The sequence below is a fragment of the Nymphalis io genome, chromosome 18 (genome assembly GCF_905147045.1).
Source record: "Nymphalis io chromosome 18, ilAglIoxx1.1, whole genome shotgun sequence".
In the NCBI taxonomy this organism is placed as follows: domain Eukaryota; kingdom Metazoa; phylum Arthropoda; class Insecta; order Lepidoptera; family Nymphalidae; genus Nymphalis; species Nymphalis io.
Genome location: NC_065905.1, coordinates 1,530,142 through 1,552,217, shown reverse-complemented (window position 1 = coordinate 1,552,217; position 22,076 = coordinate 1,530,142). Strand labels below are relative to the sequence as shown.

Genomic DNA, 22,076 nt, shown 5'->3' with positions numbered 1-22,076 from the left:
TTTCTTCGCTATTAGAAGTATTTTTAAGCTATTAAAATTTGCCTCGTTGGTTACTGTCGAAGATTCTCAGTAGCAGCCCGGAATCTGGTAGTTGGAAGTGTGTACACATTTTTCCAAGTGGGCCATCTGATCTTAATCACCACCGCCCATAGTAATCGTCATTGTAAGTAATATTTAACGTCAATTACATCGCCAATACGGCACCGTTTATGGTACTAAGATGTTATAAGACTTGTGCCTGTAGTTCGCTCACCCTTCAAACCGGAACACAACAATACTTTTTAGAATATCTGATGGGTGAGTGTGATGTACCCAGACGGCACAAAGCCCACTAAATAGTATTATAATATTTGGTTTGTTGATCCTTTTTGTTTATTGTATAAATTTGTTTCATAGTTTGTATTTGTATACACGAAAGGTATTTATTACTCACCTAGTAACAATTGTGGTCGCATTTTCTTGGTTACATAAATTTATAGAAATATGATTTTTATTGTTTATGGTGTAAGGTCCAAATTCTTTATATATGTTAAGACCTACATTTCTATTTGTTGAGTCATGTGCTTTGATATTTTATTCTATGAATCATATTACTTTCTAATATACTTTGAATATAAATGTCTACCTTTTCTAATAAAAATGTTTTTATCAGCTTTATTAAATAATTATATTGCAATATTTAAATTATAAGCATGCTATCAACTGAATTAGAATTATTAAGATAGCAGATCCAAAACGAATCTTAATACGGTAACACACTGTCGGGTAATGTTAGAAAGCGATTGACAGTCATATGTCAGTGACATAAACATATGCGACAATGGATGTCAGAATTATAACAATTACAGCCTTCCTTATAAACGTTGCTTAGCGAGTGATTAGTTTAATAATAATGTGTCTTCTTCTTTCGAATGTCAAATCAATAATGACTGAAAGTGACGTCGTAATGGCCACATAGACAAATGATTTAGTTGTCAGAAAATATCGCTTTTTAAGTTTTTGTGTAGATGTCTAATTTCAAAATCGTGTATGTCATTTATTTATATTTTTTTCCCTTTTCTGGCGTGTATTTACGTTATTTGAACGCAAAATATTCTGCCAATGTCACATATGATATGAGATTATTCGGTTTCAAGTTTTGAATCGTTTAATGATGATGAGTGAAAATTATGTAATTCTATTTATTTATATTGGTTATAATATATTATTACTATTTATTTAAGTCATAAAATATTTATTAGATTCTTATTTACGCCGAGCGAAGACCTACCAATAATATGTCAAAAATTATCCTTACACTATAAGCGTGTGGTTGCGCACTTGTACTAGCGAGTGAGAGACTAAGAACATTGGTCATCGATTCACAAAAAAAATTAATACGAAAAAACTATCACGAGATGACTATTATTTACTTGAATTACTTTTACTTTTAAAATTAATAAATAAAACAATACATCCAAATTACTCATAACCAAAATTTAATTAAGCTTTCACTTACTGTGTTTTTTCTTAGTCATTTAAAAATGTTAATTACGTATCTGTAATATATATCCTAACTAATACGATAAATACGAATATGAGTTTGTTTGTTTGTTATGCTTTCATGTCTTAAGTTAAAAAAAATCATCATGCAAAACAATTTTACGTGGTAGGGCTTTATGCTAGCCCGTATGGTAGGTACTACCCATTCATCGGATATTCTACTGCTAAACAATAATATTGATATAATTAATTAAGTATTGTTGCGTGCCGAAAGATGAGTGAGCCAGTGTAACTACAGGGACAAGGGACATAACATTTTCGTCCCCTAGGTTGGTGGCGCATTGGCGATGTAAGGATTGATTAATATTTCTTACATCGCCATCATCTATGGGCGGTGGTGACCACTTAACATTATCCTGATCAGGTGGTCGATTTACCCGTCAACCTACCTATAATATAAAAAAAAAAACAATATTTTGCTTAGACGTTATCAAGGGTACGAAAATGGACATCAAGGACCCAACACACGCCCTAAAACCGCGGGCGGTAACTAGTTAATATCGAAATAACTTAGTAAGCAATTATAAATATATATTACTAACTAAGGAAATGGAGCACGCATTGTTTATAAATTACGATAATTTTCCTCTATCACGTTTTGTAGAATATACACATATTATAATTGCTAATTAGCAAATTCTATTCACATCTTTTGAAGCACGTATCGGTATTAATGATATTGTTTTAACGAGTACATTTTCTTAATCACAATTTGACATATTGGACTTATTCAGGTCTGCGTCTTGCCACGATGGCATATGAAAGCGAGCCCGTGGCGCTATTCGTTAAGACGGAAACGGTACCGCTGGTTTTTTTGTGGGTGTTTCGATGTTCGGCGCCTTTGACACCGACGAGCCCCACATATCTCCCCACTGTTCCCGTGGGGGAAACGCGTAACGCGCTTTTCCAGCGATAAAAAAAAAGGTCTGCATCGTGTGTAAAGTACCAGGCAGTTAATGACTCACTGTGTAAAAGTCTTTTCATCTCTTTCGCAGAAGTTTTACTGCATATTCCACAACTGTTACAGTGGATACTTATGTGGCAGAATTTCATCCGCATGTTTACTAACGATGTTCTTTAACATGATGAATGTGGTACTTGAACGGATATGGACTTCGATATTCAATTATGACTTACGTGTTCTAGCAGTTGGGATATATATATGAGCTTTATATTTAATAATAATCTGTAAAACCACGATTCAAAAGTACTTGTAATAACTTATTTGAATAAAGTATATTTTGATATTGAACATTACAGCGCTTTGAAATAAGAATTTTGACACACGTTAACCATTCTTGTCTACCTGACGGTGTTCCTTCTTGGAAATGATTGTATCTTTTGTACTGTAATGAGACTAACAATGTGGGGTTCTAATCCCGGCCGGAAACGCATAGCTTTCAAGAAACTGTTTTGGCTATCAAATAAATATTTTTCTATTGGCTGAATTACTGATTAAATTTGCGTTTGATGTGTTAGAGAAGATATCAACTTTTTGGTCAAGAATGTTTCCATCTAAAATTGTTTCTCTTTCATATCCAAACATTAAATACTTCCATACCTATAGTAAAATAGGGACTTTTTTACATATGGAATGCTAACATGTAAAGGTTTCTAACGTAACATCATGTGAATATTCGGCTACTAGGCTTTTGAGAAGGTTTGAAGCGTGACCCATGTGGCAGAATTTCATCCATCGCATATTTAGGTGATAATATTCGAATTATTAAATTATAAATATATATAATATGATATATAATATATGTATATATGAAATGAAAACATGTACGGTCATGAAAATATTAATGTTATGATAAAGTCACTATGTTTTGTAACAACTCACATTATATTTATTTGTTATTTATATTCACATTTATTTATTATATTACATTAGTTGTTATATTATTTGTGAATTCGTTCGGTTTCTAGAAGAGGTCTGTATTTATATATTTATATAGGGCACGTTTTTTTTCTAATTTATTTATTAATTAGGTTCATATATATTATTATTACAATAAATAGTCATATTAGATACTGGTGGTAGGGCTTTGTGCAAGCTCGTCTGGGTAGGTACCACCCACTCATCAGATATTCTACCGCAAAACAGCAATACTTGGTATTGTTGTGTTCCGGTTTGAAGGGTGAGTGAGCCAGTGTAATTACAGGCACAAGGGATATGTAAGCGATGGTTGACATTTCTTACAATGCTAATGTCTAAGAGCGTTGGTGACCACTTACCATCAGGTGGCCCATATGCTCGTCCGCCTTCCTATACTATAAAAAAAAAAAAAAAGATAATACTACCATTATATACATTTATAATAATCGTATTTTTTAAAGAGTGAACAGATTAGGATACAATTATACATATTAATGTATACTAATCTATTGATTAGCTTATATTGTTCTCAGGATTTTAGAGTAAATTATCCTTGAGCTTAAGAATACGTAAGGAAAAAGTTAATACAAATGATAATAATGGGCGAAAATCGAACTCGCATCATAAGTACTTAATGTATCTGTAGTCTGTCTGTACCATCCACTAACCAATTATTCTACTCCCAAATGTTATTTGAATAAGTGAACCAGTCTAAAAGTCTAAAGTCCAAGAAGAATCCAGTTACGGGTATAAAGGATTTACCTACAAACATACATACAAATGTTAGTAATTTCCTAAAAAAAACGCTAAATAACGATTATACCATTCGTTAAAGTTTGGACCCAAGTGAGTACTCAATTGTAAGACATTGACATTGAAAACGATTGCAAATGGGTTGCCAAACGTGGCATTTGAATTATGTCCCTATGCCTGTAATTATATTATAATTAAGCATTATCGTGTAATGTCATGACAAAATAGATTACAAAGATACAAGCTAATAGCAGTTCTATTACGATGGCATAGAGCTTAAGCTATAATATATATATAAAATCGGAGGAACGTATTTTTTCCTACTGATTGGTATTCTAGTAGAATATTCGCAATAAATAATACATTATCAGGAATTTAGTGCTTATTGCTTTGTCATAAAGTTCTTTTTTGCTTGCGTTCTATATATATGGAATGTTGAGCGAAGTCTTTTTTGTGAAAGTTGCTTATAAATGGTATTTTTGTAACTACAACTCATGCTATTTAATTTCAAATTTATTGATTTTTTTCAATACAAAACACAAACTTGAATTTCCAATTGCTTGCAAATGTGCTTAATTTGTGTTTATAATCATCGTGAAGAAACCATACATGTTGAAAATCTGCCACGTATATCCACGAACCCGTATTGGAGCAGCATTGCGGAGTAAGCTCCAAGCCTTCTCCTCAAAAAAGGAAAGGAGGTCTTAGCACATTAGCAGGATGTTCATTATTACGAATACTATTCATATTGAATTTAATGTTTAAAAAGGTATTACTACTTTTTATCAAATTAAAATAATATAGTATCAAAACATAGTGTCATATTTTAATATGTTTATCAAACTACTCTATGCAACTGTTACTGACAAAACAAATGTTTTATCATCTAAACATAGTTTTGTAGATAAGATAATTCAATAATAATTACGAGAATCACTTAAACACTTAAAGATAAAACATCACTATCAGTAAAAAAGTGAATCGCAAATCAAAATTAATAAAAAAAAGTTATATCGAATTAAACGGTTTTTTAAAAATAGAATGACGATAAAAAAAAGTTGTAGTAATAAGACCAACATGCCTCCCGCATTGTCTATAAATAAAATGTTACTTACTCAACAAACGAGATTCCAAATCCAAGATATGAAAAACACACTCGCACTCATACAATTTTTATTAAATAAACACTTTTTAAATTTTCAAATTTCGAATCGAACTCAACAAGTTTTCTTTGCAACGAACAGTTCGCAACTGAATGGACTGACCATTTGGCATACATTGACAGCTTAAATAACTTTGATACGGTAATAATAACTATTGCCCGCTTATTACACATCTTATTACCGCACAATAAGGTTCAAATTTAATAAAACTATCATAAAGGAACTCTATCGAAGTAAGCGGTAAGGAGGATTGAGGTCAATGACGTCTTTTCTGTGGTTCTGATAAAACAACTGATTTTGCGGAAGCGAGATGCAATTAAAATTTTAAAAAGAGAGAAAGGGAAGCGTTGCTTTTGTTGATTGTCTGTGGTCAGGAACATTTCTCAATTTTTTGTAACTGTGATTCGGATAAATTTAACAAAATATTTTGAAAAAAAAATCAATTAGTATTTTCTATTGCTCAACTTTTGTTAGATGTATGAATTCAATTACAATATATTTTGCCCAATAGTATTACTCCGTAGTGAGTCAGTTTTCTTGCAAAATAATTAAATTCCCATAGTACATGCATCCGTTTAGCAGAATATATTATACACTTGCGTAAATCGACTCGACAACGTTTTAGATAAAATTTACAGTTTTAAAAGTTGCAATTTTTAAACATTACATATTTAACTATTATGTAAAAAAAACCGTTTAATACATAAGGCATATTATTAAGTATTATTTATATACATATTGTATGTATGGAGTATGGAGTTGCTATTTATTGATTTTCAGACAGTAATTACATAATTAATACCTACTTCAAATTGCTATAAAAACTTTTTAAAACAATTTATACAAATATTTTCATTATACCAATATCAAGGGCTTACATTGCTGAAGCAAAAAAATAACAATCTTATCACTTATGTCTTTATTGTATAACTGTTTTGTTGTATAAATACATATTACATATTTACATAGCATGTAAACAATTATGCAAGTAAAACTATACACACAGTAATATTATAACATATATATATATATATATAAATAATCTAATTATAAATGAAAAAGGCAAAACTGCTTAACTGATTTTAATGAAACTTATCTAAACATGTTCTGGATTAAATAAAGTACAGGATGTTTTTTTTATTTGCGTAAAAATTAGGTTTTATTATCTGTTGAGTGTAAGGGACAGATAATAAATTGCTATTTATAAAAAAAGAGATAGCTTGCATGTGTTCAAGTATTCTATGCCATTCTAATCTCTCCTTGTGACTTGTTTTTCTGCTTCACCTTGTTTTTATTGCTGATCGCGATAAATTTAGGAGGATGTGTTGGTATGGAGGTTGGCGGCGGCGTTGGCGGGAGAAGATTCGTTGGTTTTTGAAACACTCTCGCTTCGAGAGAATTTTCTGTAATTTAAATTTAAATTATTCATTAAAGCTTATAGTCGTTAATTTTATTGATATGATATGACAATTTAAAATGTTAATAATTTTGATATAAGTTTTTATTTTTAAACTGAATAAGTATTAGGATACAAACAGATATACTAATTACGGTTAATCTATACATATTTGTTAGAGATAAGACTGCCTCGTTGGTATAGTGGCTTGATGTAAGGCCGCAGACTCTGAGGTCCTGAGTTCAATTCCCAGGTCGGACCAATAAAAAGTTATTGTGTTTTTCTGTCAGAAATTCTCAGTAGCAGCCCGGAGTCTGGAAGTTGGAAGTAAGAGTACACTCCCGTGCCTCGGAAAGCATGTAAAGCCGTTGGTCCTGCGCCTGAACTTTTTCCGTCGGATTGCCGTCCATTCGGATTATGAGAATTAGGGAATAGAGAGCACACCTGTGTTTGCGCACACACTTGTGCACTATAATATCTCCTACGCAGTTGGCTAATCTCTCTTGAGATTGGTCGCCGTGGCCGAAATCGATCTGGAGGGCATTATGTTAGAGATAATCAATGTGGTAGAGCTTTGTGCAAGCTCGTCTGGGTAGGTACCACCCACTCATCAGATATTCTACCGCAAAACAGCAGTACTTATTATTGTTGTGTTCCGGTTTGAAGGTTGAGTGAACCAGTGTAATTACAGGCACAAGGGACATGAAATCTTAGTTCCTAAGGTTGGTGGCGCATTGGCTATGTAAGCGATGGTTGACATTTCTTACAATGCCAATGTCTAAGGGCGTTTGGTGACCACTTACCATCAGGTGGCCCATATGCTCGTCCGTCTTCCTATTTTATAAAAAAAAATGTACGCGGGTATAAGACGTCACTTGTTTTATTAGAATGACAACAGCACACAACGTGATTGATCTCTTATAGGTTGTCAGACGTCAAGTTGTGAAAATATAGGACGAATACCAATTTTATTATACAGCTGACTGATGGAAATATGAAAATATAATGATGTATAATAGTAGTGCGTATGATCGTTTGTCGAGACACACTGGCACACACACTTGGTCTCTTGCTCTCAGGACAGCGCCAGCGCCGGACGTGCGCACTGACTGATTTCATAAAATCAACATGTTGGACGACAATGGCGGCCATTTAGACGTCAATCCATTTGAATCTGCGGCATATATAAGCGAAATACCATTCATCACGAGATCTCTTAAACTTTCCGCCCGATATACTTAAAATTTGTCACAGTTACTGCCTCCCCAACGTAGACGCTCGCTAAGAATGGATTTTAAGCATAATATAAATATATATATAGATAAATATTTCTTATTATCTGCCCGTGCGAAGCCGGGATGATTAGCTATGAATAAAAAAGTAACCTAACAGCCTGTCAATATTGAACAGATGGACAAAGGTCCTTCGCCATCAAGATCTTTCACTTCTCTTAACCTGCTCCATTGCGACTTGCTACACTATTACATCTGTAGCATGTTGGATTATTCAGGATATGTTACTTCATATAACAGTGTCATGCACACTAAGACAGGACAAAACGATATTACAAAGAATCTCGTCCAGGATATACACACACATATACATTACATATAATTAAGCAGATTATTTAAATTAAGCAGATAAACATTCAGTAGTATTGCTTAGATTTATTATCGTCTAATAAATATATACGTGACATGGTTAAGAATATTTTTCATCTTTATCTATACTTTTTTTCTATCCTTTTCAACTCCAAACATAAGAAAGGGATAGTCATATTATTAGTTCTGTTCATAAATTACATTTATTAAAAAAAAAACATACCAGTTGTAGGTAAAAGCAAATCGGGACGCTTATTTTTCTTCAACCTGTCCATGTTTATTATTTAAATAACTTTAAAATAAAAAACAGTTATTTCTTTAATAATAAAATAATAGCAAGTGAACGTTTGTACTTGGTTACTTTATATAACCAAGTGACAAAGAATTCAGCGTAAAGCGCTTTTTGAAGCATATCACGATGCTTCTGGGAATTACCTCGCTTACTAATAAACGATATACAAAATGGCTTATCAGTAAGGGCTTGTATAGACTGCGGTTAAAACTGATACAATTATATTGTTCGTATTTTGCTAAATTATTCTTTAATAATATATTTTATATTATTTATGTGTAAACAATATACATACAATAAAATAATTATTTTTTAAATGTAGTGGGCAATTTATCTTTACAATATATTTCACTATTAACAAGCTAGTGAGTTTATAAGTATGAACGCTCTATCAAAAAATATATTATGTTACATAATTTTGGCGAGATATCCCAATGGTTAGAACGCGTGAATATTACCCGACGATCGCGATTTCAAATCCAGAGTAAAAATGAATTTTCATGTGATTAACTTAAATTTATAATTCATCTCGTGTTCAGCAGTGAAGGAAAACATCGTTAGGAAACCTGCATATGCATAATTTCACTGAAAGAAATGCAACGTGGTGGAAAAATCTCCAAAATTGTTACTTTAACTTTAATTCCAAGCGAAAACCCCTAAGAAGTTAATAAGCAACTAAAAAGTCATCCAAACAAAATACTGTACTGGTATTAAGTTCATAGATTATACTTGGCTTTGTCACGATCTGGTGATAATGTGTTCTTGATGATACCAGCCAATCTCAAACGAAGCAACTGCGCAAGAGATATTATAGTGATATGTGAGCTCAAAAACAAGTGCACTCTTTATTCCTTCAATCTAATAATTAGAGGGCAATCTGACACGACTAGAGACTTCTGATGCAGGACCAAAGGCTTTACGCGTTTTCCGATACACGGAAGCGTCAATGCTACCAACTTTAAAATTCCAGGCTGGACATGTAACTTATAGGATGGATATCTTCTTTTAAAGCTAACTTTTAGAACAGACACAGTCAGATTATAGCTCGTAAGAGATACAAGATTATTTTAAACCTGCTATAAAAACAATACTTATACTGGTGCTTTCTGCAACCTCGTCTGGGTAGGTACCACCTACTCATCAGATATTCTAAGGCAAAACAGCAGTACTTGGTATTGTTTTGTTTCGGTTTGAAGAGTGAGTGAGCCAGTGTAATTACAGGCACAAGGGACATAACATCTTAGTTCCCAAGGTTGGTGGCGCATTGGCGATGTAAGCGATGGTTAACATTTCTTACAATGCCGATGTCTACTAACGTGACCGCTTACCATCAGGTGGCCCATACGCTCGTACGTACGTACGCCTGTACTATAATATATATATATATATATATATATATATATATATATATATATATATATATATATATATATATCACAAATTTCATATAATGCCGTAACCGTAACAGCCTGTGAATGTCCCACTGCTGGGCTAAAGGCCTCCTCTCCTCTTTTTGAGGAGAAGGTTTGGAGCTTATTCCACCACGCTGCTCCAATGCGGGTTGGTAGAATTCACATGTGGCAGAATTTCAGTGAAATTAGACACATGCAGGTTTCCTCACGATGTTTTCCTTCACCGTAAAGCACGAGATGAATTATAATCACAAATTAAGCACATGAAAATTCAGTGGTGCTTGCCCGGGTTTGAACCCACGATCATCGGTTAAGATTCACGCGTTCTTACCACAGGGCCATCTCGGCTTCTTTTAAATTTTTTAAATTAAATTTCATATAATGCCAGTCGGAAACTATCTAACAAATTTATAAACTGAAGCAATTTTTTAAATTCAAATAATTTCTATTCAAATATGTATTTATCACGAAGATACGAACAGTACCCAAAGTATATAGGTACCTACGTGAAGTTTGCACGATATATCAGTTTAAACTTAACCATATAAGACCACCACACATCACAAAACATGATAAGGTCTGAAGTTAGTTATTGTCTGAAGTGGAAGTTTGCCGGACTTCACGCTGGACAAGATTACGTACAAGTCGGGACAACTTCACGCCTTTGTTGTGTGCCGATGGCTATTGTCGTATTAATTTCATCCAGTGGCCAGTACGAGCGTTATGATCGGATTTTCACTAGAGTGCGTTCTCAAAGCCGAGTGTTCTGCGAAACTTGAACGAAGGCATCATATTCACATAGATAGATATATATCTCATTTGTACACCACGCACATGAAAAATAAATACTTATCACGAAATACGTGTTCGTACAATAATCTCCCTTATCGCTTAGCGATTCCAGACAAACTCAGTGTTAGAATCCAGTGAAAAACAACTAATATATGTAAATCAAAATATACTTTATTCGAGTAAACTCTTGTGAATATTTTTGAATTGTCATTTTACAATATTAAATTATATTTAAAGTTACCACCGGTTTGGAATGTAGATTCTAGCGAGAATGACCGGCAACAAACTTGGTAGTTACTCTTTTTCGACAGTGAAGTAATTATCCATAGATATCACTTAATTAAAATAAAATTATTTTATATATATATTAACATGCCGAAATATAATTTTGAACCGACAATAATAGCTTAAAATCCAAGTGTTCTAACCATTCATCTCGGTCGTGTACCTATTTTTGTCCAAAATACCATCGTTGCTTAAATAAGAAAATATTTAACAATAACAGTTGTTATATCAATGTATTCATCACATTTTTCCCTTATAAATTTCTAATGAGGAATAATTGAATGTGATTTCGTTTCAAAATTCTTTTTATACCAAAATAATGTAAATTTTATTCAACCGTACCGATCGTCTGATGGGTTTATTGAAATAAAATTTAAAAAAATAAAAATTGGCTTTGAATTTTTTATCGCAATTTTACGTACAGTCAGCAAAAACACCAGTCATATATTTTTTTTAAAAATTGATCTGATGAATCTTCATTAGGAATATATAAACACTACTTTACTCCAAACCAATTTATTACTCGAAATCGATTTTTAAATCATAGCTATAACATATTAAGTCTTTGAATATGATGTTTTGTAGTACCTAAAGTTTAAATTTTGTTTAGTTTAAGCTAAGACAAAAATCACGTAATAACCTCAAAATTTAATCTCAAACAAAAATGAGCACATACTTTTATATTGTAATACTTTTGAAAAACCTTTAATGAACATAAGATCCATAAATGATTGATTGTTTCTACATGCCCCAGGACATCAACTATCCCTGAACGTGAGGTAAGTCACACGTGACCGTTTTAAATTGCCCCACTTAAGTAATGCCAACGATTTATTAAATATTAACAATGACAATATGTATTAAAACCAGGCAAGGTTATACCTTCAATATTTTAAAGTCCATTTTAAGAATCACTTAAGTAATTAACTTAAGACATTTTGTTAATTGTTGACGTTTATCTGTGCAGGTATTGTCATGGGATGATTATTTAACAACACCATTGTTTTAAGGTCATTTCCTCAATTACGATATTGAGTGATCGTTTTAAATTGTTCTAGATAACTTTATTTGGTATGACAGGTATTGTTTCGCTTTTTAGGGTGAGTCAAACAGTGTAGCTAAACACAAGGGATATAACATCTTAGTTACCAAGGTTGGTGGAGTGATCAGTTTTCATCAGGTCATTTGCCCCACACAAAGCTATTTAATCAATATAAAAAAGTCCAAATTGATAATTAATTTGTTCTTATAATTAAAGTTAGGACAGTCTCGGGACACAGACTCGAATAAGTTAATTAAAACTCGAAAAACTTTCGAATATCCTTTAAAATAATCCGTTTCTTTTACCCCTTTACGTATTCCGGTCCCTTAAAGTACAAATTGAGTGTTAAATTTCTTCGGTACGTGACGTTTTAATTGAAGCCATTTTGTATTCCACGTTATTACCAATTCTAAAGGTTTTTTTTTTACAAGAAGGGGAAGTGATCGCGCGTGAAAAGTAAACGTAAATTTATGATACCCTTAATAGAAATGGTAAATTTCGGTAATCGGTAATATCTATGGAAACGATATGTTTATTATTCTATCGGTTTCCGCCCGTGTATAAGGGGAGGGAGGAGGTGATAGGTATCCTATGTTATTTTCCGTACCTCTGACGATGTGTATGCACAATTTCATGATAATAATAAATAATAAATAAATAAAAATAAATAAATAAATAAATAATCGGTTCACTAGTTAAGACGTGAAAGACAAACAAGTTAACTAACTTTCTCATTAATATATTTTTTTTTTACCGGTCGTAGAGTATTGTGCAGTTGTGTTTACATAGCTCATCCGTTCATTGTTTATTCTACCATCAAACAAAAATACTCAGTTTTGATGTTTTAGTGTGTGTAGTGTGTCGGTCCTCTTGACCGATTACAGTTTCTCACATTGGAGACTAACCGACTGCGAAAAGAAATATTATAATGCACAACTTGACGATTGATGATTGGCGAGCCGGTTGACGTGGTTGGTAGATAGTTTCACGCCGTAGGTTGTGGGTTCGATTCCCACCCAGGACAGACATTGTGTGCATGAACATGTCTGTTTGTCCTGAGTCTGGGTGTAATTATCTATACAAGTATGTATTTACAAAAGAAAAGTAGTATATGTATATATGTTGTCTGGTTTCCATAGCACAAGCTTTGTAAAGCTTAATTTGCGATCAGATGGCCGTGTGTGAAAAATGTCCCAGGATATTATTACAAGTGTATTTGCATTATAATATTCCTTGATTCCTTCATTATCATTAATCTGATGGGAAAGCAATCTGACACGAGCGAATGAGTTCAACTGCAGGATCGACCTTATGAGCTTTCAGAGGCTGAGAATTTGACAGACACACATTGACTTTTTATTAACCTAGCTTGGAGTCTAACCTGTGTAGCTTAAAGCTATATGACTATGTATCGTGAATGCTGAAAGTCTCACATAGCGCTTTAAAGCGTGGTTACTTTTGACATGCTAGATAGTTTAACATGATGCTTATCAATCATTAATAAAATAAATTAAATTATATTTTAAAGCATAATATCCTACGATTCAGGTAGGGTTTCTCAGATAAAAGGCTGTAGATGTGAAGGTGGAGGTATAATTGAGGGTAGTGCATCGCCACATCAAGCTGAGGTGAGGACGATAAAACCGCTACAAACGGACGGAACGCGGATTGACAGTGTTGTAAAACGAAAGGTGCCTTCACACGGGATGTGATAGTGATATTATTTTTTATTGACTTAATAAATAAGTGAATTTAAATATATCGGAAAAACGATTCTATTTTATTTCTATAGCAGACTAAACGAAACGAACGAAGACATACAAAAGTTTTTTGAATAACACATGTAACTTAATAATATTAATTTTATTTATTATTTATTTATTATCTCTCCTACTGACAATAATATTTACTTTTTTTATATAATAAATACAGTTGTTTGTGGGAGACAGGAGCCCAAACTAGGTTGCCCTGTACTAAGGGTCTCCTGGCGAGCCCTTTTAGATTAGGAACTATTTATTAGGTATCTAAATAAGTATGTATTTACAAAAAAGTACTATATGTAGCATATCAGTTGTCTGGTTTCCATAGCTCTGCTTAGTTTGGGATCCATGTGTGTATAATGTCCCAGGATTTATTTAATTTCATAGTAAATAGGAGAAAAACTAAAGCTAACTTAAATATAAACAACGTTATTTATATACGTTGTTTAGTGGTAGTTAAGCTGCGTCTTCTTCTTTCGAATGTCAAATCAATAATGACAGAAAGATCGAAATCAGTGTTTCATTAACAGCCGGTAAGTTTATAAGGTCGAAAATGATGTAGGTAAAAAACGCTCGTTTTTCATCGTCCCGTGTGAACAGCCAGTAACAAATAAAGCAAAGAAACCTTCGCATTGATAGGAGATATAAAATCACTAAGTGAACCTAGCCGTATACCGCGATATTGCTCGCACGACTCATAAAACCACCCTTAGCCTGATTTTGTGGAAAATATTTATTTCTGTATACACATTCATTTTAAATAATACATAAAAGAAAATACTCTTTCGTTATGTGTTTTTATTTATTTATATAAGTTAGTTGATTGACAATGATTTTTCTCTTTCTGTCATTATCGATTTTATATACGAAAGAAGAAGATAGCATACACTGTAATTATCCGCTATGCATATATATTATAGCAAGCGTACATAACTCTCATTAATAAACTTTCAGTATATGTGTTATAAGATAATAATGAGATCGAACTCACGACCTTCAGATTATGAGACTTACGCGCTGCCTACTACGTTACCGTGGCGATGGAAATTGCCCGTGAAAAATATCCCTTAAACATATATTTGAATTTAAATTGATTAGGAAATTAAAATAAATATAAATAATAAATATTACTAAAGAATTTACAATAAATGAAAACAAAAATAAATATATTACACACATAGGTAATATATTGTGTTTTACGCATACACTCACACACAAAAATAGTTGTCATTATATAAAAACTGTTTGCAATTAAATGCTATTGATGTTTATATTAATGATAATTGCTAAAAATATACTTATGGTATACACTCTGAACACTTCTGACGTAGTCGTAAATTAATTTATCAAAACTCATATGCAAGATATTTTTTTAAAAACGAAACTAGTCGTTTCGACTCTTTTCAGTTAGAGGATTATAAAAGGATTGCCCCGGGTGAGGATCGAACTCACGACCTTAAGATTATGAGACTTACGCGCTGCCTACTGCGCTACCGAGGCGATGGAGATTAACCGTGAAAAACAGCTCGTAAAACATATATTGAAATTGTTTTCTTAGCTCACATACTTAATATATAAACTTTCATGACCATAAGTAGATAGGACTATGGTAGGGACTATAAAGGACTGAGGCTTATATCTGGTCACTTGACCAACGAGGCAGTCAGAATGACTAGTGTTCTCAAGTGTTTGAAATTGAACCATAATTATTAATGAATAAATGTATTTTTCACCTTAAATAAGTATTACTACGCATATATATTACGCAATCAAATGACGGAAAACTTTAAACGTAAAAAATGGTAATTTCAATAAATTTGTCATGAATTATTCATGAAAATAATTTTCCGTTTCATTTAAGACTCAGTGTATTATCAAAATCGCCTCAGGATATAAAAATTTTACCGTCCCTATTTCCTGGCAGTAAAGTGTGGTCAATGTGGGGACGTCACGTTTTATTGAGCTAATAACGGGGTCACCCTACGAATTATTCCCTGGTCATAGATAAAGATCATGAATGAAAAGTGGCTTTGTGAACTTATATCCATTTTTTTATTGATTTATGTTAGATTCAAATACGTATTGTCTACTAGTATATATAAATAGGCAAGAACGTAACGCGAACGAGAGTATGGGCCATCTGATGGTAAGTGGTGACCCATATACAGATTGTAAGAAATGATATCGCTTACTTCGGGAATGCGCCACCTTGGGAACTAAGATGTTAAGTCCCTTGTGCCTGTAATTGCACTGGCTCAATCACCCTTCAAACCGGAACACACCAATACCAAATACTGCTGATTTGCGGTAGAATATCTGATGAGTGCCTACCCAGACGAGTAAAATTTTTATAAATGTCGTAAAATTATGATTTAAAAGTAGCTATAAATGTATAGTTTTTATTTACTTGACTTAAGAGCCAAAATGGTGCAATAGAAGTTCATATCAAGTCTTGGGTGTAGTTATGTTCAATTTATATCTTTAACCGACTTCGAAAACAAGAAGTTCAAAATACGATTGTATCCTCAGTTTTTTACCTCGGAGCTCATTTATGAACTGATTTGGATTTTTTTTTGTTTCGAAGTGTATACTTCCCGTTTAGTTTCATTTAGAGTTAAAGAAATAATACTCTCCTAACGATGAAGAAATAGGTGATGACATTTTATACATTTGTACTCGGCGGTTTTTTTTAATAGTTAACTGAATATGTATAGAAAACCGTCATTGAATTATTCCAATTTCCAATTTAAAAAATTATTCCAATTTATTTATTGTGTTAGCCTTATCTTTGTAGGAAAGGTAGTGGAATATTTATGGGTTTATTCATTCATTGCGGTTTGATTTGAATATTGTGTATTTAAGAAGTAAAATATAGAGATTTTTATATATGTTTTGTAGTTTCCCGTATTATTATATGTTATTGCGTAATACCCGTCTGTTGGTTCACGTAACTTATTAAGGGTAGTGTGATGGTTCATTAGCCCTTAGCTATTGCATATACCGTGGATTTCCTCGTAAAAATCCTCGGATCCGGAGATAAAGCATATAATATAACAGTCGTATTCTTACTGTGGCGAATGACTTGTACGTGATTCTGCGATGTCTAATGTAGACTTTATAAAGATATAGACATGGCATTTAGGAATTTAATTGTTTAAAATCTTATTTTATAGACAGTAGTTTCGATTTGCGTTTAACATAATTATCAAAATTAAATTAAAAGTGCTTTGTCATCTATAATTCCTGTGAAATGTAATGACATTGCATGTAACAAAGTCGATGTTGGTATTTTATGATAGACTTATTGAGAGAAGCTTTTCATTGAGTGGAATTAACGAAATTTGAAATTGGAATTCCAAAATATTGATATAATTTAGAAGAATTCGATGAAATGTTTTTATTACACATATAAAGTCAGATAAGATGTGGTTCTTTCAGCTTAAAATTTTATATATGAATATAAATTTTATACGTTTTTAATATTTTCTAAATTGATCAACTCAATAAATAAATGATTATAGACAATTATATACTCTACTTTAGTACTTAACATATTAATATTCACCGCATAAAATAGACAAAAGTTAAATTAATTATATGCCACGTCTAAATATTACGAGGTCTATTTACCACCGTTTACGCGTGGTAGGTAAATACAAATGTAAGTATGACGAATGTACCTTACTGTTTGAAGGATCATACCAAGTCGGTGGTACGTGATGGGAATGCCATAATATTATATGATTTTTTTTTATTATTTATTTAGAGGTAAATTTATGGGCGTGTATGGAATTATATTTAGTTTTTGAGATGTACTCACACGCTGGTAGTGATCTGAATACATTTACCTGATTGTGGTTAAGTAAAGGGGAATAATGTGTTCGCACAATTTGTGTCTGGTTTTTGTTTTTGCATTTTTAAATGTAGTATGAGATTATATTTCTTATTAAAATGTTTTTGTTTCTTTATGGTCATTATTAAGAATTGTTTATTATTATTTTTATCACCTTCTTTTCATTACTTTGAAGTCCATACAGTATGACATCTTAAAGATAAGGGCATATTCAGACCCGCGGAGGCTTAAGCCGGCCCTCCGCAAAGACCGGTATCCCGAGTAGCATGAGACTCCCCTTGCTACTCGGGATATAATTCATCTCGTGCTTAACGGTGAAGGAAAACATCGTGAGGAAACCTGCATGTGTCTAATTTCATTGAAATTCTGCCACATGTGTATTCTACCAACCCGCATTGGAGCAGCGTGGTGGAATAAGCTCCAAACCTTCTCCTCAAAAGGGAGAGGAGGCCTTAGCCCAGCAGTGGGACATTAACAGGCTGTTACTGTTACTGTTCTTTATGGTCACGTGTACGACATGTTTTATATATTTTTGTGTATTCATGATATAATGTTAGCTTTGTTAAGACTTCATTTACATGTATAATCAAAACTCGATTTGTACTACCAATCTATATACATATATAAATATAAAATAAAAACTGTCTCATTGACTGATATATCAACGCATAGCTCAAACTATAGAGCTATAAACTTGGAAATTTGTACACTTGTTCCTGGTTTGTTTTTGATAAATTAATCCTAAGGTAGTGTATAAAGGGCATGAAAGTTTGTATATTAAGTATGTGAGCTGAGAAAAAAATTATTTTAATTTAAATATGTTTGACGAGCTCTTTTTCACGGTTAATCTCCATAGCCTCGGTAGCGCAGTAGGCAGCGCGTAAGTCTCATAATCTTAAGGTCGTGAGTTCGATCCTCACCCGGGGCAATGCTTTTATAATCTTCTAACTAAAAAGAGTCGAAACGACTAGTTTCGTTTTAAAAAAAATATCTTGCATATGAGTTTTGATAAATTAATTTACGACTGCGTCAGAAGTGTTCGGTGTATATACCATAAGTATATTTCTTAGCAATTATCATTAATATAAACATCAATAACATTAAATTGCAAACAGTTTTTATATATTGACAACTATTTTTGTGTGTGAGTGTATGCGTAAAACACAATATATTACCTATGTGTGTAATATATTTATTTTTTGTTTTCATTTATTGTAAATTTTTTTATTTATTTTTATTTTAATCTCCTAATCAATTTAAATTCAAATATATGTTTAAGGGATATTTTTTACGGGCAATTTACATCGCCACGGTAGCGCAGTAGGCAGCGCGCAAATCCTTCATTTCTGAAGAAAGTTGTGTAAATTGTTATACAGCAATTCAGAATTATGACGCGAGCGAAGCCGCGAGTGAGGCGCTTGTATAAAATAACAAGATCACTGCTAACCGAGAAACAAGATTACCATATCACAGAAATCCCATTGAATCCGCACAAGGCGACGTATCTATCCGGGAACATCAATAACATCGTTTAAGGGCACTCCGGACCCCACGCCATTACGACACAAAAAGACACATTCGATACACATCAAGCATCAAGAATCAAACATTAGCTCCTGTTTCCCCGACTACGTGGTTAACATACGGACTAACGTTGCGTGTTTTATCGCTGCGATTTTTTTAAGGAGTTGTATGTATTGATTGGGGTACGTTTGATAAAAGTACAATTAATACATTAAGCTGCTAAAAAATTTCTGGTATAAAACTCATATAAGTTCTAGATTCTTTATATATATAGATATATAAGATTGATGTCTGTAATTTTGCAAAAATAGGTTTTGGATAAAATAAACACAGTGTTGTGACAAATTTCTATACATTTTTTCTGCGCTTAAGTTAACACGATACCGTGTTCGTATTCGTTGCAAAGCAATTGCTTGCAATTAGTTCTCAAGCAATTTTGTTCACATTCATAATAAAATGATTCAAATATACATACTTTTGAAATAAACAAGACAAGATAGCATCAATCAAAACTTATATCGTAAAAGGCGACCGTGTGTTTAAAAAAAAAAACATTGTATTAGGATTAAATATATACAAGATAGAATCGGTCCTATTTTAAGGGGCATAGATATCAAAATGGCTCTCACGTATTACACATAAGACGTTGTCACCGTTGAGTTATCGAAAAGAAATTGTAAAATAAAATCAAACGTAATACGCGGTATTTCTCTCAATTTGCTCAGATCGGCCTCGGGCATCCCGCGAACGTATGTAAATTGAAATTTTCTTTTACAAGATATTTGCCCTTAAGTGAGATTTGATTGGTCTTGTGTTACATATTGTTATCATTCAATCAACTTGAATGTTGTTTACTTTATATGGAATTGTCATTTTCAACATGTTCTTTTCTAACTTATACATTTATACTTGGAAGTTCTATAATAACTTTCATGGATGAAATACAGCGAGCCGTTTCTATCGTCTTTCTGAGGTCGATATTTCACCACGTGACTTATAAAATACTCATATACTCATGGTAGTCATTTATTTCTTTTTTGTTTTTTTACAAATTAATTTATCTAAGCAGTGTTTACGTATATTTACATCTACATATATTTCTAAATATTTATATTGTAAAGGTGAGTTGGTGTGGTTGAATGGGCGGTGCAGATACTAGCAGCCAGATAAAAAGAGTTAGATCGTTTATTGAGCAAGTCTATATAAATTTTCTCAGTCTGGAAAACTCATTATATATATGAAACATATATGAATAGAATAGTATAAAATAAATATCACATCGTAAAGTCATAGAAATGTAATCAGGATATGTGTCTCCATCACTTTATCTCAAAACAAAAGAATACGAGCATACGAAATTTTCCTGTTATCAAAACGGCATTTGTAGAGCCATGATGTCAATGCTACTTAATGTATTGCTTGATCTTCAGATTGATTCTATTTTTAAATGTGACAGTTCTAAACATTTATAATGCTTGAAAGTATTATATGATTTTTTTATTTAGAATTTCACTTAATACAAAGATTAAGATGACAGAAATAAGTTTGTGGGAAGAAATATTGGCAAGTGCACTGGTTTTATTTGTGTATATAATTTCACACTAAGTATGGTGAAGAAAAATCTATGTTTTGGATGAAGTTCTGCCTCATGTTTATCCAGCAACTTGCACCTGGATACCATGTTAAACCAAGCTCAATTTTTTTACTAAGAGAACAAGACACTTTTGCTGAACAATTTTTTTCCAGTAATTTTGGACATCTACTGATGCTCTTTTTTAATATTTAACGTAAATTTTATTTTATAAAGAAATAAATATACTTAGAAGTCGGAATTATATTATAATTTACTTGCCACCATTCTTAGTATGCTCGCAATAGTTATATAATACTGATCTCTTAGTTATGAAATAAATTCAATTCAATATAAATAGTTGGACCGTCAACGTTATTAAACATATCTACATAGAATAAGTATGCGTTAGCAGATAATGTAAAAATTCCGTTCTGAAATTAAAAATATTTGCTAAGAATAAATTTACAGGCACCAAGAATAATATAGTTTCGGAAACAATTTAGTCTTTCAATAAAACTTTGCTCAGAATTAATTCACAGGCGTTATAATAATAATATGATAATATTTATACTCTTGAGGCTTGTTGGTGATATAGCTTTGTATGTTTGTATGTAAATAAGGCTTAAATCTGAATCAATAAGTGATTTAATATCATAAACCTCTCGGATCTCTAAAAAAGGCAATATATCATCGAAAACGTTGTATTAGTTTAGAATAGAAAAGTCTAGAAAAAGTATATCACTCTGCTAGTTTCGTTTAAAATAAACGAAATGATGTCATTTATGTCTAGTAAATGGGGACATACAATGAGTTAGCAAGGCGTTCTTATTACTTCCAGCAATTTCTTCCAGACAAGATCCATGAAAGGATTTTTAAGCTAATAAATATTTGTTATTATTTTTATATTTTAATAGAATTTATATATTAGTTGTACGTCTTGAACTGAACGCTCTTCTTCCAATCAGAATGAATTGAATCTCTGTGTTCCACACCCAGTTAGTCGACCATACTTAAATCTAAATAATATATAATATATAGTTATACAACATAATAGCCGAGATGGCCTAGTGGTTAGAACGCGTGAATCTTAACCGATGATTCTGGGTTCAAACCCGGGCTATCACCACTGAATTCTCATGTGCTTAATTTGTGCTCATGATTCATCTCGTGCTTGACGGTGAAGGAAAACATCGTGCGGAAAGCTGCATG

The 22,076-nt window shown here is 32.4% G+C and overlaps 2 non-coding genes across 2 annotated transcripts; one reads left to right on the top strand and one right to left on the bottom strand.

Moving 5' to 3' along the window:
• Window positions 1-15,344: 15,344 nt before the first annotated feature.
• On the bottom strand, window positions 15,345-15,417 carry Trnam-cau (transfer RNA methionine (anticodon CAU)). The gene has a single exon. It is a non-coding gene; the product is annotated as a tRNA-Met (tRNA).
• Window positions 15,418-18,625: 3,208 nt separating this feature from the next.
• Window positions 18,626-18,698, top strand: Trnam-cau (transfer RNA methionine (anticodon CAU)). Its single transcript has one exon. It is a non-coding gene; the product is annotated as a tRNA-Met (tRNA).
• Window positions 18,699-22,076: the final 3,378 nt, after the last annotated feature.